The sequence below is a fragment of the Telopea speciosissima genome, chromosome 9 (assembly GCF_018873765.1).
Source record: "Telopea speciosissima isolate NSW1024214 ecotype Mountain lineage chromosome 9, Tspe_v1, whole genome shotgun sequence".
In the NCBI taxonomy this organism is placed as follows: Eukaryota; Viridiplantae; Streptophyta; class Magnoliopsida; order Proteales; family Proteaceae; genus Telopea; species Telopea speciosissima.
This window is the reverse complement of record NC_057924.1, coordinates 29,836,327-29,856,847: the sequence shown is the minus strand read 5'-3', so window position 1 is coordinate 29,856,847 and position 20,521 is coordinate 29,836,327.

Genomic DNA, 20,521 nt, shown 5'->3' with positions numbered 1-20,521 from the left:
ATTTGGGGGCATTGGAATTTTTGAAAAAGTGTCCTTATCTATTATTAGACGTGTGAATGCGATGTTCAGGGTTGTGACCTGTGAATCGATATCTATTTCGACATTTGTTCAGTTTCGATTTAAACCAGACCAGGTGGGTCATTTGGGGGTATTTCTGTACTTTTTTGGGTTTGGGATTTTCTAAAAAGTGTCCGGGATTTTCTAAAAAGTGTCCTTATCTCTGATTAGATGTGTGGATGCGATGTGGTGAGTCGTGACCATCGAATCGATACCTATTTCGACATATGTTCATTTTTTGTTTAAACCAGACCAGGTGGGTAGTTTGGGGGCATTTCTTTAATTCTTTGGGTTTGGTATTTTCTAAAAACTATCCTTATCTCTTATTGGAAGTATGGATGCGATGTTGAGGGTCGTGACCTTCGAATCGATACCTATTTCGGCATATGTTCATTTTTGATTTAAACTAGACCGGGTGGGTCGTTTGGGGTTATTTAGTGGCATTTTTATACTTTTTGGGGTTGGGGATTTTCTAAAAAGTGTCCTTATCTCTTATTAGACGTGTGGATGCGATGTTGAGGGTCGTGACCTTCGAATCGATACCTATTTTGACATATGTTCATTTTTTGTTTAAACTAGACCGAGTCGATCGTTTGGGGTTATTTATGGGTATTTCTGTACTTTTTTGGGCTGGGGATATTCTAAAAAGTGTCCTTGTCCTTTATTAGATGTGTGCATGAAATGTTGAGAGTCGTGACCTTCGAATCGATATCTATTTCAACATATGTTCATTTTCGGTTTAAACCAGACCGGATGGGTCGTTTGGGGTTATTTGGGGGCATTTCTGTAGTTTTTGGGATTTTGTATTTTCTAAAAAGTGTCCTTATCTCATATTAGAGGTTTGGATGCGATGTTGAGGGTCGTGACCTTTGAATCGGTACGTATTTCAACATATGTTTATTTCTGCTCCGAACCAGACCGGGTTGGTTGTTTGGGGTTATTTGGGGGCATTGGAATTTTTGAAAAAGTGCCCTTATCAATTATTAGACGTGTGGATGTGATGTTCAAGGTTGTGACCTGTGAATCGATACCTATTTCGACATTTGTTCATTTTCGATTTAAACCAGACCAGGTGGGTCATTTGGGGGTATTTCTGTACTTTTATGGTTTGGGATTTTCTGAAAAGTGTCCGGGATTTTCTAAAAAGTGTCCTTATCTCTGATTAGATGTGTGGATGCGGTGTGGAGGGTCGTGACCTTCGAATCGATACCTATTTCGACATATGTTCTTTTTTTGTTTATACCAGACCGGGTGGGTAGTTTGGGGTTGTTTGGCGGCATTTCTTTAATTCTTTGGGTTTGGTATTTTCTAAAAACTATCCTTATCTCTTATTGGAAGTGTGGATGTGATGTTGAGGGTCGTGACCATCGAATCGATACCTATTTCGGCATATGTTCATTTTTTGTTTAAACTAGACCGGGTGGGTCGTTTGGGGTTATTTAGTGGCATTTTTTTACTTTTTGGGGCAGGGGATTTTCTAAAAAGTGTCCTTATCTCTTATTAGACGTGTGGATGCGATGTTGAAGGTCGTGACCTTCGAATCGATACCTATTTTGACATATATTCATTTTTTATTTAAACTAGACCGGGTAGGTCGTTTGGGGTTATTTGTGGGCAGTTTTGTACTTTTTTGGGCTTGGGATGTTCTAAAAAGTGTCCTTGTATTTTATTAGATGTGTGCATGCAATGTTGAGGGTCGTGACCTTCGAATAGATATCAATTTCGACATATGTTCATTTTCGGTTTAAACCAGACCGGAAGGGTCGTTTGGGGTTATTTAGGGGCATTTCTGTAGTTTTTGGGATTTTGTATTTTTAAAAAGTGTCCTTATCTCATATTAGAGGTTTGGATGCGATGTTGAGGGTCGTGACCTTTGAATCGGTACGTATTTCAACATATGTTTATTTCCGCTCCAAACCAGACCGGGTTGGTTGTTTGGGGTTATTTGGGGGCATTGGAATTTTTGAAAAAGTGTCCTTTCTTTAATTTTTTGGGTTTGGTATTTTCTAAAAACTATCCTTATCTCTTATTGGAAGTGTGGATGCGATGATGAGGGTCGTGACCTTCGAAACGATACCTATTTCGGCATATGTTCATTTTTGGTTTAAACTAGACCGGGTGGGTCGTTAGGGGTTATTTAGTGGCATTTTTGTACTTTTTTGGGCAGGGGATTTTCTAAAAAGTGTCCTTATCTCTTATTAGACGTGTGGATGCGATGTTGAGGGTTGTGACCTTCGAATCGATACCTATTTTGACATATGTTCATTTTTTGTTTAAACTAGACCGGGTCGATGGTTTGGGTTTATTTGTGGGCATTTCTGTACTTTTTTGGGCTCGGGATGTTCTAAAAATTGTCGTTGTCTTATATTAGATGTGTGCATAAAATGTTGAGAGTCGTGACTTTCGAATCGATATCTATTTCGACATATGTTCATTTTCGGTTTAAACCAGACCGGATGGGTCGTTTGGGGTTATATACGGGCATTTCTATATTTTTTGGGATTTTGTATTTTCTAAAAAGTGTCCTTATCTCATATTAGAGGTTTGGATGCGATGTTGAGGGTCGTGACCTTTGAATCGGTACGTATTTCAACATATATTTATTTTCGCTCCGAACCAGACCGGGTTGGTTGTTTGGGGTTATTTGGGGGCATTGGAATTTTTGAAAAAGTGTCCTTATCTCTTATTAGACGTGTGGATGTGATGTTCAGGGTTGTGACCTGTGAATGGATACCTATTTCGACATTTGTTCATTTTTTATTTAAACCAGACCAGGTAGGTCATTTTGGGGTATTTCTGTACTTTTTTGGGTTTGGGATTTTCTGTAAAGTGTCCTTATCTCTAATTAGATGTGTGGATGCGATGTGGAGGGTCGTGACGCTCGAATCGATACCTATTCCAACATATGTTCATTTTCGGTTTAAACCAGACCGGGTGGGTAGTTTGGGGTTGTTTGGCGGCATTTCTTTAATTTTTTGGGTTTGGTATTTTCTAAAAACTATCCTGATCTCTTATTGGAAGTGTGGATGCGGTGTTGAGGGTCGTGACCTTCGAATCGATACCTTTTTCGGCATATGTTCATTTTTGGTTTAAACTAGACCGGGTGGGTCGTTTGGGGTTATTTAATGGCATTTTTGTAATTTTTTGGGCTGGGGATTTTCTAAAAAGTGTCCTTATCTCTTATTAGACGTGTGAATGCGATGTTGAGGATCGTGACCTTCGAATCGATACCTATTTTGACATATGTTCATTTTTTATTTAAACTAGACCGGGTCGGTCGTTTGGGGTTATTTGTGGGCATTTCTGTACTTTTTTGGGCTTGGGATGTTCTAAAAAGTGTCCTTGTCTTTTATTAGATGTGTGCATGAAATGTTGAGAGTCGTGACCTTCGAATCGATATCTATTTCGACATATGTTCATTTTCGGTTTAAACCAGACCGGATGGGTCGTTTGGGGTTATTTAGGGGCATTTCTGTAGTTTTTGGGATTTTGTATTTTCTAAAAAGTGTTTTTATCTCATATTAGAGGTTTGGATGCGATGTTGAGAGTCGTGACCTTTGCATCGGTACGTATTTCAACATATATTTATTTTTGCTCTAAACCAGACCGGGTTGGTTGTTTGGGGTTATTTGGGGGCATTGGAATTTTTGAAAAAGTGTCCTTATCTCTTATTAGACGTGTGGATGTGATGTTCAGGGTTGTGACCTGTGAATGGATACCTATTTCGACAGTTGTTCATTTTCGATTTAAACCAGACCAGGTGGGTCATTTTGGGGTATTTCTGTACTTTTTTGGGTTTGGGATTTTCTAAAAAGTGTTCGGGATTTTCTACAAAGTGTCCTTATCTCTAATTAGATGTGTGGCTGCGATGTGGAGGGTCGTGACGTTCGAATCGATACCTATTTCAACATATGTTCATTTTTGGTTTAAACCAGACCGGGTGGGTAGTTTGGGGTTGTTTGGCGGCATTTCTTTAATTTTTTGGGTTTGGTATTTTCTAAAAACTATCCTTATCTCTTATTGGAAGTGCGGATGCGATGTTGAGGGTCGTGACCTTCGAATCGATACCTTTTTCGGCATATGTTCATTTTTGGTTTAAACTTGACCGGGTGGGTCGTTTGGGTTATTTAGTGGCATTTTTGTACTTTTTTGGGCTGGGGATTTTCTAAAAAGTGTCCTTATCTCTTATTAGACGTGTGGATGCGATGTTGAGGGTCGTGACCTTCGAATCGATACCTATTTCGACATATGTTCATTTTTGGTTTAAACTAGACCGGGTCGGACGTTTGGGGTTACTTGTGGGCATTTCTGCACTTTTTTGGGCTTGGGATGTTGTAAAAAGTGTCATTGTCTTTTATTAGATGTATGCATGAAATGTTGAGGGTCGTGACCTTCGAATTGATATCAATTTTGACATATGTTCATTTTCGATTTAAACTAGACCGGGTGGGTCAATTGAGGTTATTTGGGGGCATTTTTGTACTTTTTTGGGTTTGGTATTTTCTAAAATGTGTCCTTATCTCTTATTAGACGAGTGGATGCGATGTTGAGGGTCGTGACCTTCAAATCGATACCTATTTAGGCATATAGTTATTTTCGATTTAAACCGGATCGGGTGGGTCCTTTGGGGTTATTTGGCAGCATTTCTGTACTTTTTTGGGCATGGGATTTTCTAAGAAGTGTCATTAATTCTTATTAGACATGTGGATGCGATGTTGAGGGTCGTGACTTTCGAATCGTTACCTATTTCTACATATGTACATTTTCAATTTAAACCAGACCTGGTGGGTCGTTTGGGGTAATTTGGGGGCATTTCTATACCTTTTTGGATTTGGTATTTTCTAAACATTGTCCTTATCTCTTATTATACGTGTGGATACGATGTTGAGGGTCATGACCTTCGAATCGATACCAATTTTGACATATGTTCATTTTCGATTTGAACCAGACCGGGTGGGTCGTTTGTGGTTATGTGGGGGCCTTTCTGTACTCTTTTAGGTTTGGGATTTTCCAAAAAGTGTCCTTATCTCTTATTAGATGTGTGGATGCGAATTTGAGAGTCGTGACCCTCGAGTCGATACCTATTTTGGCATATGTTCATTTTCGACTTAAACCAGATCGGGTGAGACGTTTGTGGTTATTTGGGGGTATTTGTGTAATTTTTTGGATTTGGGTTTCTCTAAAAGGTGTCCTTATCTCTTATTAGATATGTGGATGCGATGTTGAGTGTCTTGACCTTCGAATCGATATCTATTTTAACATATGTTCATTTTCGGTTTATACCAGACCGGATGGGTCGTTTGGGGTTATTTAGGGGCATTTCTGGAGTTTTTGGGATTTGGTATTTTCTATAAAGTGTCCTTATCTCATGTTAGACGTTTGGATGCGATGTTGAGGGTCGTGACCTTTGAATCGGTACGTATTTCAACATATGTTCATTTTCGGTCCGAACCAGACCGGGTAGGTCGTTTGGGGTTGTTTGGGGGCATTGGAATTTTTGAAAAAGTGTCCTTATCTCTTATTAGATGTGTGGATGCGATGTTCAGGGTTGTGACCTGTGAATCGATACCTATTTCGACATTTGTTCATTTTCGATAAACCAGACCAGGTGGGTCATTTGGGGTTATTTTAGGGGTATTTCTGTACTTTTTTGGGTTTGGGATTTTCTAAAAAGTGTCCTTATCTCTTATTAAACGAGTGGATGCGATGTTGAGGATCGTGACCTTCAAATCGATACCTATTTAGGCATATAGTTATTTTCGATTTAAACCGGACCGGGTGGGTCGTTTGGGGTTATTTGGCAGCATTTCTGTACTTTTTTGGGCATGGGATTTTCTAAAAAGTTTCCTTATCTCTTATTAGACATGTGGATGCGATGTTGAGGGTCGTGACTATCGAATCAATACCTATTTCTACATATGTACGTTTTCAATTTAAACCAAACCGGGTGGGTCGTTTGGGCTAATTTGGGGGCATTTCTATACTTTTTTGGATTTGGTATGTATCCATACATCTAATAAGAGATAAGGACACTTTTTAGAGACAATCCCAAACCCAGAAAAGTACCGAAATGCCCCCAAATAACCCCAAACGACCCACCCGGTCCGGTTTAAACCAAAAATGAACATATGTCAAAATAGGTATCGATTCGATGGTCACGACCCTCAACATGGCATCCACACGTCTAATAAGTGATAAGGACACTTTTTAGAAAATCCCAAACCCAAAAAAGTACAGAAATACCCCCAAATAACCCCAAATGACCCACTCGATATAATTTAAACAAAAAATGAACATATGCCAAAATAGGTATTGATTCGAAGGTCACAACCCTCAACATCGCATCCACACATCTAATAAGCGATAAGGACACTTTTTGGAAAATACCAAACCTAAAAAAGTATAGAAATGCCCCCAAATAACCCTAAACGAACCACTCGGTCTGGTTTAAACCAAAAATGAACATATGCCCGAAATAGGTATCGATTCAAAGGTCACGACCCTCAACATCGCATCTACACGTCTAATAAGAGATAAGGACACTTTTTAGAAAATCCCAAACCCAAAAAATTACAGAAATTCCCCCAAATAACTCCAAATGACCCACCAGGTCTGGTTCAGACCGAAAATGAACATATGTCGAAATACGTATCGATTCGAAGTTCACAACCCTCAACAGCGTATCTACACGTCTAATGAGAGATGAGGACACTTTTTAGAAAATCCCAAGCCCAAAAAAGTATCGAAATGCCCCCAAATAACCACAAACGACCCACCCAGTCTGGTTTAAAGCAAAAATGAACATATGTCGAAATAGGTATCAACTGGAGATTTGGTTAAGCCTCACATCCAGCATATTATTGGGAATGACCAATCTACTAGACTTTGGCTAGATAATTGGCATCCCAAGGGGGTTTTGATTAAAGGATTTGGGGATCGGATCCGGTATGATGCTGGTTCTTATTGGCTTGCTTTGGTTGCAGACTTAATTAGAGATGGTCATTGGCACTTGCCCCCTCAGGGCTCCTTTGATCTGATTACTATTTCGAGAGATCTCCCTAGTATTCCCATTATGAGTGGGGGGGGGGGGGAGGATCTTATTGTCTGGAAGAACACCCCTAATGGTCTCTTTACTACCAAATCGGCTTGGGAACTTGTTAGGAGTAGTGCTACTATGGTGGATTGGTATAAGCTTGTTTGGTTTCCTGGGTTTTTTCCTAGGCAATCCTGCACTACCTGGAGGTGTCTTATGGGAGGTCTCCCAACTAAGGACCAACTAATTAAAAGAAACATTTTAGTTGGGCAGAATCGCGTCCTATGTTGGGGTGGTCTGGAGAGCCATGCACATCTTTTCTTTGACTGTCCCTTTTCTAAAACCATATGGGATAGGGTCAGTTCTTTGTGTTCTCCAAGTGGTAAAGGTCCTTCTGGCCTGTCTGACGTGGTTAATTGGCTCTCTCATGTGGTTTGGTGGGAGAGAAATCAACGGCTCTTTAGTAATCAATCAAGGTCTTATGAGAAAAATTTTCAAGATGTCAAATTTGATGTGGTCACTAAAGGCTCCCACTGTTCGGTTTTGGCTACCCATACTCCTAGAAATCAGTTTTTGGTTGACCAGTGGGGGGTTCAAGTGCAGTGGGCTGTCTTGGCCCCCAAAGCTTGTTCTTGGCCGAAGCCCCCTGCTCACTTGGTAACGCTCCATTGTGATGGGTCTTTGAGTGGAGATAGAGCTGCTTATGGGGGTCTTATTCGTAATACCATTGGAGAACCAATCCTTGCCTATGTAGGTAAAGGCGTGGAGGTTTCAATTCTTAGTATGGAGTTATTGGCTATTCATAGAGGAGTGGTATTGTGCTTAGAGAGGAATCTTCGATATGTTTCTATCAGATCTGATTCGAAATTGGCAGTGGAGATTCTTACAGGTGTGATCAACTGCCCTTGGAATGTGTATGTTTTGAAGAGCCAGATCATCTCTAGTTTGAACCAGTTTACTCGCCATGAAGAGTGGCATGTTTGGAGAGAATTTAACCAACCGTCAGATTTTATTGCTTCCATAAATAGTGGGGATGGGGAAACTATTATGTATCCTCCTGAGTTTCATGATGACCTAATGCGGCTGATTCATGATGATGCTAATGGAAAGGCCCACTTTAGGCCTCCGTGATTGGGTTGGGTTGGTTTTCCTTGTATGTCTGAGGAGTTTGTCCTCGGGGGTGTGGGGCCTCTTCCTCTTCCTTAGGTCTATCTAAGGGGTGGTAGTAGGCTGCCTTCTCTTGTATCTTTCTTTTCTTCTTCTATACACTCACAAAATTACCTATCGAAAAAAAAGGCATCGATTCAAAGGTCGTGCCTTCAACATCGCATCCATACGTTTAATTAGAGATAAGGACACTTTCTAGAAAATCCCAAACCCAAAAAAGTACAGAAATGCCCCCAAATAACCCCAAACAATTCACCTGGTCTGGTTTAAACCGAAAATGAACATATGTCGAAATAGGTATCGATTCGCAAGTCACGACCCTCAACATCGCATCCACACATCTAATTAGAGATAATGACACTTTTTAGAAAATCCCAAACCCAAAAAAGTATAGAAATGCCCCCAAATAACCCAAAATGACCCACCCGGTCTGGTTTAAACTGAAAATGAACATATGTCAAAATAGGTATCGAATCAAAGGTCACGACCCTCAAGATCGCATCCACGTGTCTAATAAGAGATAAGAACACTTTTTAGAGAATCCCAAACCCAGAAAAGTATAGAAATGCCCCCAAATAACCCAAAACAACCCACCCGGTCTGGTTTAAACCAAAAATGAACATATGTCGAAATAGATATCGATTCGAAGGTCACGACCCTCAAGATCGCATCCACACGTCTAATAAGAGATAAGAACACTTTTTAGAGAATCCCAAACCCAGAAAAGTACTGAATGCCCCCAAATAACCCCAAATTACCCACCCTGTCTGGTTTAAATCGAAAATGAACATATTCCAAAATAGGTATCGATTCGAAGGTTACAACCCTCAACATCGCATCCACACGTCTAATAAGAGATAAGGACACTTTTCAGAAAATGCCAAACCCAAAAAAGTACATAAATGCCCCAAATAACCCCAAACGACCCACCCGGTCTAGCTTAAACCAAAAATGAACATATGCCGAAATAGGAATCTATTCTAAGGTCACGACCCTCAAAATCTCATCCACACGTCTAATAAGAGATAATGACACTTTTTAGAAAATACCAAACCCAAAAAAGTATAGAAATTCCCCCAAATAACCCTAAACGAACCACCCGGTCTGGTTTAAACCGAAAATGAACATATGCCAAAATAGGTATCGATTCAAGAAAAAAAGAAAAATTTCTGTTTGAGGAGAGCGAAGCTCTGGCGATTTTGGGTGTGAGTGTCTTGGTGTGCTCATGGAGATGGCCGGCAGGCCATTAGGTCCTCCTCTACTCATTCCGGAGGATGGGGGGGGGGGGGAGTTCCAATGGGGGAGGGGATGCTGCTCATGGTGGTTCGGGGGTGGAGGAGTGGCCTGCCCTTGGAGGCTCGGTGGAGGGTGGTGGCTTGGGGCTGCAGATTGAAGGGCAGCCTGAGGTGGCGGAAGTGGAAGATAGGGATGGTGATGTTAATGGTGAGTGTAGGAAGGGCTGTGTTGATCCGAGAAGATTGAAGGCTGGTGTTCCATGGTCAGCATTGTTTTCTGCTTCTTCTTCGGTTTATGGTGATGGTCTCAAGCTTTCTTTTGTTAAACCTGAATTGATTAATGGGGTCTTGGCTGAAAAGTGCACAGATGAAGTGGTGAACAAAGGGCTGGATCGATGGAAGAACACCCTCATGGGGCATTTCATTGGAGGTAGGCCAAGTTTTATTTATGCAAGAGTTATTTTATTGAAGCAATGGAAGATTGTTGGCCATGTTGATGTTAATCTTTTGGATAGTGGTATCTTTATTTTTTGTTTTAACTTTGAAGAAGATAAAATTAAGGTTCTTGAAGGAGGGCCCTGGTATGTTCAAAGGAGACCTATGATCCTTCGCCCTTGGAGTCCGGATGTTAATTTAGAGAAGGTGAGCCTGAATTCTATCCCGGTTTGGGTGTCTCTGCCCAATCTTCCTCTTCATTTCTGGTCCTCCGAAGCTTTGAGTTCTATAGGGAGCGTCATTGGAAAGCCTATTGTGACAGACAAGATGACTAGTTCGATGGAAAGGCTCTCTTATGCCTGCTTGTGTGTTGAGCTATCCGCAGATAAGGAGCTGCCTTTGGCTGTTCCAGTCTATGGGGAAGATGGTCTTGTGTTTACCCAGCGGGTGATTTATGATTGGAAGCCGCCTCTTTGCATGCAGTGTAGGGTCTTTGGGCATGTAACAGATGCTTGTAAGTATGGCAGTGGCAAGGCTCATCAGAAGAATCAGAAGACCAAGCAAGAATGGCGTGTGAAAGGAGCTGCTGGGAAGGAGGTTCCTTCTTTGGTCGGAGCTCAGGCCGAGCTACCAGCTGGGCAGGGAGATTCTAAGGAGCAGAATTCAAATTTCAAAGTTTCAAATTCTAGCAAAAAATCACGAATTGGTGAGGCTCAATCAAGTAGCTTGGGGCCAAAGTTTGGTAAGAGGATTACTAGGAAATTTGTTACAGATTTTGAAAGGCAGCCTAGTGACAAGGAGGTTTCAAACATTAATGCCTTTGCTATGCTAGAGCATCTGACAGAGGAGGTTGATTATGATCCAGACGACATGATGTTGGATCCGGATTCCTGTGAAATTCTCCTTGGCAATGATTTATTTGAGGAAGGTGAGAGAGAGGATGCAGATCCTACTCCACAACCGTTAGCTATCATTCCTAATTTGGAGGAGGGGGAAGGAAGATCTTCCATATTTATGGATGACAATAATGAGCTGGGCAGATTTGAAGGAGCTGGTCTTGGGAAGGATATTATTACCATATCTGAGATGGATGATTTGGTGGGACGTGATTTGGAGAAGATCCCTAATGCTAATGAGGCAGATATTATTGGGGGTGATTCGGCCATGATAAGGAAAGATGCTGATATTAATGCTCACAAGGAAAGTTTATCTGTGGGAAGTGAAGATGGAGATGGACTGCTGGCTATGAAAGGCAAGTCTGTTCAAGCTTCCAAGTCGTTAGTAAATATGGAAAGATTGAAAAGGTTGGCAGCGGAGAACTGGGCTGGTCAAGGTACGGGTTTTTCAGGTTCTGTGACTTCTTCTCGTTTGGGCCGGCCTAGTGGGAGGGGCACTAAGTTCCTCCCTCAACGCATTCCTTTGAAGGACAGTGGAGGCTTTAGGATGGAAGGACCTAGTAAGGGGGGATTGATTTATCATCCCATCATTTAAAATGAATGGCATATCTTGGAATATTAGGGGTATGAATGCCCCTACTAAGAGGCGTGGGATTAGGAAGGTGATCATGGATAACAAAGCTAAGCTAGCTATTCTTCTTGAGACAAAGGTGAAAACAGAAAATTGTGCTGATGTGTTTGATGGGTTTATACCAAACTGGAGCTACTTTCATAATGGTGAAGTTGATGCTACTGCTCGAATTTGGGTAGGTTGGGATTCGGCTGTTTTTAAAGTGGAGGAAATCCAAAAGTCTAGCCAATTTATTCATTTGAGAGTGATCACGTTGGGATCCTCTCTTACTTTCTTCTGCACTGCTGTTTATGCTTCCAATTCGTTGGAGGAAAGGAGGGAGGTTTGGAGGGATGTTTTGGGTTTTGCTTCTAGTATATCTTCTCCTTGGATGGCTCTAGATGATTTTAATATTGTCCGGCAGCAAAGTGAGAAATTTGGAGGTGATATTGTTCGGGAAGAAGTGATTGATGACTTCAATTCCTTTATTTTTGACACAGGTCTAGTTGACTTAAAGTGGAAGGGTGAGCTCTTTACATGGAATAATAGGCAGGGTGGCAGCTCTCGGGTTTGTTGCAAATTGGATAGGGCTATGGTGAACCTAAATTGGTTGGATGTTCTTAGATCCTCTGAAGCTACTTTCTTGCCCCCAGGGCTTTTGGACCATTCTCCAGCTATGGTTTCTATTTTTGATGGGGTAAATTTCGGCCCGAAACCCTTTCGATTTTTTGAGGCTTGGATTGGTAGAGAAGGGTTCGATGAAGTGGTGGCTAAAGGGTGGGAAAGCCCGGTGGATATGAAGTTGAATCCTACTCTTCGGTTTGCTGCACGGTTGAGAAATGTTAAGGTAGGGCTGAAGAAATGGAATAAGGAGAGTGTGGGTGATGTTTTTCTTGTAGTGAAAGATGCTTTTTTGGAGTTAACTCAGATCCAAACCAATCTGGCAGCTTAGCCTACTGATTCCAACTTGGTTACCTTAGAGACTGCAGCCAAGAAGAAGCTTTGGGAAGCCCTTAGCATTGAGGAGAAGTTCCTTAAGGAGAAGTCTAGAATTAAAAATACTCAGCTAGGGGATGGTAATAATAGCTTTTTCCACAAGTCTATGATGTGTAGGCAGAACAGGAATCATATCTTGGAGGTGCATAATGGAGATAATGAGATTATCAGGGAGCCTAACTTGATTAAAAATGAAGCGGTTTCCTTTTACATGAACCTGTTTGGGGCTGATGCGGAAGATATGGGCTTTTTCTCGGAGTTTATTCCTTTACAACATGGGTTGGACTCTATGCAGCAAATTAGTCTCATTGGGAAAGTTTCAAACAAGGAGATCAAGGGGGTTGTTTTTGCTATAAAGAATTCCAAAGCGCCGGGACCGGATGGGTTTGGGGCTGCTTTCTTCAAGCATGCTTGGGAGGTGGTCGGTGAGGATCTTACTTTGGCTGTCAAATGGTTTTTTTCTAAGTCCATTATGCCAAGCTCCATTAATGCTACTTTCATTAGTCTGATCCCAAAGACGGATTCTACTTCTTTTGCGGGATATAATCCAATTGCTCTTTGTATCCTTTTCTACAAAATTATTACAAAAATTTTGTCTAATAGGCTGCAAGGAGTGGTTAGTGATAACCAATCAGCGTTTATCAAAGGGAGGTCCATTGTGGATAATATTCTGGTTTGTCATGATGTGGTTAGGGGAATTGAGCAGAAGGGGGCTTCTCCTACGGCAGTGTTGAAAATTGATTTGCATAAAGCCTATGATTCTCTGAGCAGGAAGTTTCTTTTTGTGATCATGGAGAGGATGGGGTTCCCAGCCAAGTTTATTCAGTGGGTGAAGGCGTGTGTAGATAGTCCATGCTTTTCGATCCTTCTTAATGGAAGTCCTACAGGCTATTTTAAGGGGAAGAGGGGAATTAGGCAAGGAGATCCGCTATCCCCCTATTTGTTTACTATTGCTATGGAAGGTTTTACAGCATTAATGCAGAAGTTGGAATGTGAAGGACGAATCAGCTTGCTCCCAAGATGTAAAAGTTCCCATCTTTCACATCTTATCTTTGCCGATGATCTTATGGTCTTTGTGAAGGCTGCTCATGACTCTGTTTCGGCTTGTTTGGGGGCTCTGTCTGACTTTCATACCTACTCTGGGTTGAAACTCAACAGAGCTAAGTCCTCTATTATTTTAGGGGGCCTCACTCAAACGGTCAGGATGCAACTTTTGGATTTAACGAATTTTGTGGAAACCAAGCTGCCCATTCGGTATCTTGGTGTTCCACTTGTACCTCATAAACTCTCTATGGCAGACTGCTCTGCTATTTTGGATCTTGTGAGATGAAGGCTTGAAGGCTGGAAGGCCCTTTTTTTATCCTTTGCAGGAAGATTGCAGCTTCTTACTTCTGTGCTTCAGGGTTGCTACATATATTGGTCAGGCATCTTTGCTTTACCAGGTGGTGTCAAGCAGAAGTTGGAGTCCATGTTCTCTAATTTCCTTTGGACGGGTCCCTCTTTGGAATGGAAGGTACATTACATATCTTGGGATAAAATTTGTAAACCTAAGGATGAGGGTGGCTTAGGTATTCGCAGAATTACAAATATGAATATTGCGGGTATCCTTAAGCAAATTTGGTGGATTGCTTCCAAAAAGGATAGCCTTTGGGTTAGGTGGGTGTATGCCCGTTATCTTAAAAATGATTCTATTTGGACAGTGAAAATCCCCCAAAATTGCTCGTGGGTTTGGCGCAAAGTTCTCAAGTATAGACATTTGGTTGAACCCAATATTCATCACCTTATTGGATCTGGTCATCTTACTAGGCTTTGGCTTGATAATTGGCATCCCCGAGGAGTTTTAATCAAACAATTTGGGGACCGGATCAGATATGATGCGGGTTCACATTGTATGGCTATGGTTTCGGGCATTATTAGACAGGGGACTTGGCAACCTACTTCTTATGGATCTTTTGATCTTATTGCTGCTTGGGGTGACCTGAATCATGTTCCTGTGTTGAGGCATTTGGATGACCTGATTGTTTGGAAGAAGGCCCCTAATGGTATGTTTACCACTAGATCAGCTTGGGACATTGTTAGGAGACCCTCCCCTAAAGTAAGGTGGCACAAGTTTGTTTGGTTTGCTCAAAACTTCCCTAAGCATTCTTGCACTACTTGGAGATGTCTTATGGAGGCTCTTCCTACCAAAGATCAGCTTATTAAAAGGAATATTCAGGTAGGGCTGAATTGCATCTTATGTTGGGTTGGTACGGAAAGCCATGATCACCTCTTTTTTTATTGCCCTTTTTCTTCTTGCATTTGGGGTAGAATTAGTTCTTTTTGTTCTCAATTGGTAGCAGCCCCTACTAATCTTCAGGATGTGGTTATTTGGCTGTCGAATGTGGGCTGTACAAATGATAGGATGGATGTGGTTCCTAAGCTAGCTTTTTGTGCTACGCATTACATTTGGTGGGAAAGGAATTGCAGGCTTTTTGATAATAAAGTCAGGTCCCATGATCATATCATAGAGGCTATTCGCCTTGATGTGGCCATCAAGTGTGCTACCCTCCCCATTTCTGTTGTTCAAAACCCAAGGAATAAGTTCTTGGCTGATACTTGGGGGATTAGGGTGGACTGGAAGGTGATTACACAGAAAACTTGTGCTTGGTTTAGACCTCCTACTCACATGGCAGTACTTCACTGTGATGGGTCCTTAATGGCTGATAGAGCTTCCTATGGTGGGATTATCTGGGCAAGGGAGATGACAGTTCAGTCCTTGGCATGGAGCTCTATGCTATTTTAAAGGGGGTTGATCTTTGCATTTAGAAGAATCTCCTTCGGGTTTCCATCGGATCTGATTCCAAGTTGGCAGTAGATATCCTTAATGGGAATGTGCGCTGCCCTTGGAATATGCAAATCTTGAAGGATCGCATTTTTTCTATTTTTGAGCAATTACAGCGCAGGGAGATCAAACATGTTTGGAGAGACCTCAACCAGCCAGCAAATTTTATGGCAGCCATGGATACTGGAGATGGGGGAGTTGTTCTTTGTCCTCCTGATTTCCCACAGGAGTTGGTGGAGTTGCTTAAGGATGATTTTGACTATAAAGTTTATTTTAGGAACTTACCCCCTGAGTTGTAAACCTGTTTTTAGGCTGTTCCACCGAGGGCCTGTCCCCGGGTTGCTTAGGGGCTCCCCTTCCCTCTCTTAGGTCTGTCTAAGGGGAGAGGGTGTGGGCTGCCATCCTCTGTCTTCCTTCTTTCTTTCTTTCTTTTATACATACACACTTACCTATCAAAAAAAAAAGGTATCGATTCAAAGGTCACGACCCTCAACATTGCATCTACACGTCTAATAAGAGATAAGGACACTTTTTAGAAAATCCCAAACCCAAAAAAGTACAGAAATTTCCCCAAATAACTCCAAACAACCCAGCAGGTCCGGTTCAGACCGAAAATGAACATATGTCAAAATAAGTATCGATTCGAAGTTAACGACCCTCAACATCGCATCCACACGTCTAATAAGAGATAAGGACACTTTTTAGAAAATACCAAACCCAAAAAAGTATAGAAATGCCCCCAAATAACCCCAAACGAACCACCCGGTCTGGTTTAAACCGAAAACGAACATATGCCAAAACAGGTATCGATTCAAAGGTCACGACCCTCAACATCGCATCCACACGTCTAATAAGCGATAAGGACACTTTTTAGAAAATACCAAACCCCAAAAAGTACAGAAATGCTGCCAAAAAACCCCAAACGACCCACCCGGTCTGGTTTAAACAAAAAATGAACATATGTCCAAATAGGTATCGATTCGAAGGTCACGACCCTCAACATCGCATCCACACATCTAATTAGAGATAAGGACACTTTCTAGAAAATCGAAAACCCAAAAAAGTACAAAAATGCCCCCAAATAACCCCAAACGATCCACCCAATCTGGTTTAAACCGAAAATTAACATACGTCGAAATAGATATCGATTCGAAGGTCACACCTCTCAACATTGCATCCACACGTCTAATAAGAGATAAGGACACTTTTTAGAGCATACCAAACCCAAAAATGTACAAAATGCCCCCAAATAACTCCAAACGACCCACTCGGTCTAGTTTAAATTGAAAATGAACATATGCCGAAATAGGGATCGATTCGAAGGTCACGACCCTCAAAAACGCATCCACACATCAAATAAGAGATAAGGACACTTCTTAGAAAATACCAAACCCAAAAAAGTATAGAAATGACCCCAAATAACCCCAAACGAACCACCCCGTCTGGTTTTAACCAAAAATGAACAAATGCCAAAATAGGTATCGATTCAACGGTCACCACCCTCAACACCGCATCTACACGTATAATAAGAGATAAGGACACTTTTTAGAAAATCCCAAACCCAAAAAAGTTGAAAAATTCCCCCAAATAACTTCGAACGACCCACCAGGTCTGGTTCAGATCGGAAATGAACATATCTCGAAATACGTATCGATTCGAAGTTCACGACCCTCAACATCGTTTCCACACGTCTAATAGGATATAAGGACACTTTTTAGATAATACCAAGCCCAAAAAAGTACAAAAATGCCCCAAAATAACCCCATACGACCCACCCGGTCTGGTTTAAACCGAAAATGAGCATATGACGAAATAGGTATCGATTCACAGGTCACAACCCTCAACATCGCATCCACAAGTCTAATAAGAGATAAGGACACTTTTTAGAAAATACCAAACCCAAAAAAGTACAGAAATTCCCCCAAATAACCCCAAATGACCCACCCGGTCTGGTTTAAACCGAAAATGAACATATGCCGAAATAGGTATCGATTCAAAGGTCATAACCCTCAACATCGCATCCACACGTCTAATAAGAGATAAGGACACTTTTTAGAAAATACTAAACCCAAAAAAATACAGAAATGCCACCAAATAACCCCAAATGACCCACCCGGTCTGGTTTAAATCGAAGATGAACACATGTCAAAATAGGTATCGATTCAAAGGTCACAACCCCAACATCCCATCCACACATCTAATAAGAGATAAGGACACTTTTTTTAAAAATACCAAACCCAAAAAAGTGTAGAATTGCCCCCAAATAACACCAAATGAACCACCGGTCTGATTTAAATCAAAAATGAACATATGCTGAAAAAGGTATCGATTCAAAGGTCACGACCCTCAACATCGCATCTACTCGTCTAATAAGCGATAAGGACACTTTTTAGAAAATCCCAAACCCAAAAAGTACAGAAATTCCCCCAAATAACTCCAAACGATCCACCAAGTCAGGTGCAGATCGAAAATGAACATATGTCGACATAAGTATCGATTCGAAGTTCGCGACCCTCAACATCGCATCCACATGTCTAATAAGTGATAAGGACACTTTTTAGAAAATACCAAACCCAAAAAAGTATAGAAATGCCCCCAAATAACCTCAAACGAACCACTCGATCTGGTTTAAACCAAAAATGAACATATGCCGAGATAGGTATCGATTCAAAGGTCACGACCCTCAACATCGTATCCACATGTCTAATAAGAGATAATGACACTTTTTAGAAAATACCAAATCCAAAAAAGTACAGAAATGCCGCCAAAAAACCCCAAATGACCCACCTGGTCTGGTTTAAATCGAAAATGAACATATGTCGAAATAGGTATCGATTCGAAAGTCACGACCCTCAACATCGCATCCACACGTCTAATTAGAGATAAGGACACTTTCTAGAAAATCCTAAACCCGAAAAAAGTATAGAAATGCCCCCAAATAATCCCAAATGACCCACCCGGTCTGGTTTAAACCGAAAATGAACATATGTCCAAATAGATATTGATTCGAAGGTCACGACCCTCAACATCGTATCCACACGTCCAATTATAGATAAGGACACTTTCTCAAAAATCCCAAACCCAAAAAAGTACAGAAATGCCCCCAAATAACCCTAAACAACCCACCCGGTCTGGTTTAAACTGAAAATGAACATATGTCAAAATAGGCATCGATTCAAAGGTCACGACTCTCAACATTGCATCCATACTTCTAATAAGAGATAACGGCCCTTTTTAGAAAATACCAAACCCAAAAAAGTATAGAAATGCCCCCAAATAACCCCAAACGACCCACTCGGTCTAGTTTAAACCGAAAATGAACATATGCCGAAATAGGTATCGATTCGAAGGTCACGACCCTCAACAACGCATCCACACATCTAATAAGAGATAAGGACACTTTTTTGAAATTACCAAACCCAAAAAAGTATAGAAATGCCCCCAAATAACCCCAAACAAATCACCCGGTCTGATTTTATCCGAAAATGAACATATGCCGAAATAGGTATCGAATAAAAGCTCACGACCCTCAACATCGCATCTACACGTCTAGTAAGAGATAAGGACACTTTTTAGAAAATCCCAAACCCAAAAAAGTTCAAAAATTCCCCCAAATAACTCGAAACGACCCACCTGTTGGCCAAACAACGGTCCCGGGATCAAACCATGGTTCCCTAGGGAGACCAAGGTATTTATCCTTAGGGTTTTGCACGCCCTGGGTTAGCCCATGGTGTCCCATGGGTGCCCCATTTTCATTTTTAGGGCTTCCCATGGTCGCCCATGGGAACCCTGGTGCATCCCTGTTAGGGTTTCTCCTTCCCTCATGTGTCCCATAAAATTTATTATCACAGTAGGGACGAAGAAACTCATCCCTAGTCCATCACATGGCAAGGGGGATCCATCCCTAACTCGAATGCGCAGTGGAAAAGGTCGATTCGAGTTTCTTTCGCATCCCATAAATATTAATAATCAATGAACAGAAGGAATTAATAAAAAACTGGTAACCTGGTGAGCCTCAAGTGTTGCTTCTCCAATAGACAGTGGTTCTTCCTCCAGCGAGCGCTCCAAACAAACAGATCTGAACCTCCAATGGTGCTACCAAGGTTCTACACGCCAGTCTGAGATGCCCTCAAACTCCTCAGCACAGATCTAGGGTTTCACAAACCCTAACTCTCAAACACAGGTGAGAGAAGCAAGAAGAAGAAGAAAGATCACAAGAGGGAGAGAGAGAAACCAAAAACGTAGGAGAGAGAGTGTCTGCTCCAAAAAATGTGGAGAGCTACATCTTCTGTGTTTTATGGTCCCCTATTTATAATAATAGGGTTTAATTAAATCCTAGATAGATTTAATAGAGCCCTAGTGAGAGTCTGACTCTCTCTCTCTCAGTCTGGCAGTTCTGTTTAAACTCAAAGTGCTACACATGTGAAGAAGTAGAATCTAATAGGGAAAGTATTAATTAGATTCTTTATTTAATTATTAATGGATAATTACAATTAGCACCAAATCCATTAATTAAATAAAGAACCAATTAAATTAGCAAATTCCAATTAACTCCCTATATGATAACAATTTATCATATACAACCCCCCCACTAATCAACACCATCATTATGGAATCTAGGGCATGTACACATGTACTGCCAAACCCCAATCCATAGTACATGTCCATATAAGAGCGTCTGTGCATCCGATCGGGTCCCGCAAAACTCGATAAAACACTTTATTTGAAATAACTATAAATAATGTATCATTTTATGTAAAATAAATTTTGCAAAACCATTTCCAAAACGGTATTGGATCTAGATTCTGATCCGACCATGCACAGACAGTCTCTATCTTGGTGTTCCCCAATCAGGCAGTGGTGACCGTGTTGGATAACTCCTTCACTCACAAAGTGTTCATGCATTCCCAGAACACCGGCTTTGACTCGCTTGAGTCTCAGTCATTGATGAACCAAAGAATGCGATCACACTTTGCAGTGACAGGGTTCCCTCAGGTGCAGGGTGTCGGTGACACATGTCTATCCCTTCCTACATTTGGCAGTAATACATGAGGGAATCGACAAAGTAGATTCTTTGCCAATGCACTCATCAAACATGTGAGCACTCGCATTCGTACCCTGACATCACATGTCTAGGCATACCGAATGCGACGACCATATGATAAGGGTGCCCAGCCCAAACCCTATTCGTGACTACCATTTTAAGTATAACTTACGGACACATAATGCTCAAAAAGTTTATATCGCATGTGACAATATTAAACTAACATG